Source organism: Telmatherina bonti (genome assembly GCF_933228915.1).
Source record: "Telmatherina bonti genome assembly, contig: scaffold_194, whole genome shotgun sequence".
NCBI classification, from domain to species: domain Eukaryota; kingdom Metazoa; phylum Chordata; class Actinopteri; order Atheriniformes; family Telmatherinidae; genus Telmatherina; species Telmatherina bonti.
The window spans coordinates 1-2,500 of NW_027634747.1; positions in this window are offsets into that span (position 1 = coordinate 1).

Sequence of the window (2,500 nt, forward strand, 5' to 3'; positions counted from 1 at the left end):
TATATAACACGTATACACATATATACACGTATACACATATATACACGTATATATACACGTATACACATATATACACGTATATATACACGTATACACATATATACACGTATATATACACGTATACACATATATACACGTATATATATACACACATATATACACGTATATATATACACACATATATACACGTATATATATACACACATATATACACGTATATATATACACACATATATACACGTATATATATACACACATATATACACGTATATACACACATATATACACGTATATACACACATATATACACGTATATACACACATATACACACGTATATACACATATACACACATATACACGTACATATACACATATACACATATATACACGTACATATACACATATACACGTATATACACGTACATATACACATATACACGTATATACACGTACATATACACATATATACACGTATATACACGTACATATACACATATATACACGTATATACACGTACATATACACATATATACACGTATATACACGTACATATACACATATATACACGTATATACACGTACATATACACATATATACACGTATATATACACATATACACATATATACACGTATATATACACATATACACATATATACACGTATATATACACATATACACATATATACACGTATATATACACATATACACATATATACACGTATATATACACATATACACATATATACACGTATATATACACATATACACATATATATACACATATACACATATATACACATATATATACACATATACACATATATACACGTATATATACACATATACACATATATACACGTATATATACACATATACACATATATACACGTATATATACACATATACACACGTATATACACATATACACACATATACACGTACATATACACATATACACGTATATACACGTACATATACACATATACACGTATATACACGTACATATACACATATACACGTATATACACGTACATATACACATATATACACGTATATACACGTACATATACACATATATACACGTATATACACGTACATATACACATATATACACGTATATACACGTACATATACACATATATACACGTATATACACGTACATATACACATATATACACGTATATATACACATATACACATATATACACGTATATATACACATATACACATATATACACGTATATATACACATATACACATATATACACGTATATATACACATATACACATATATACACGTATATATACACATATACACGTATATACACGTACATATACACATATATACACGTATATACACGTACATATACACATATATACACGTATATACACGTATACACATACACGTATATACACGTATACACATACACGTATATACACGTATACACATACACGTATATACACGTATACATATACACGTATATACACGTATACATATACACGTATATACACGTATACATATACACGTATATACACGTATACATATACACGTATATACACGTATACACATACACGTATATACACGTATACACATACATACGTATATATACACGTATACACATACATACGTATATATACACGTATACACATACATACGTATATATACACGTATACACATACATACGTATATATACACGTATACACATACATACGTATATATACACGTATACACATACATACGTATATATACACGTATACACATATATACACGTATATATACACGTATACACATATATACACGTATATATACACGTATACACATATATACACGTATATATACACGTATACACATATATACACGTATATATACACGTATACACATATATACACGAATATATACACGTATACACATATATACACGTATATATATACACACATATATACACGTATATATATACACACATATATACACGTATATATATACACACATATATACACGTATATACATACACACATATATACACGTATATACATACACACATATATACACGTATATACATACAAACACATATATACACGTATATACATACACACATATATACACGTATATACATACACACATATATACACGTATATACATACACACATATATACACGTATATACATACACACATATATACACGTATATACATACACACATATATACACGTATATACATACACACATATATACACGTATATACATACACACATATATACACGTATATACATACACACATATATACACGTATATATACACACACATATATACACGTATATATACACACACATATATACACGTATATATACACACACATATATACACGTATATATACACACAATACACGTATATAACAACGTATATATACACACACATATATACACGTATATATACACACACATATATACACGTATATATACACACACATATATACACGTATATATACACACACATATATA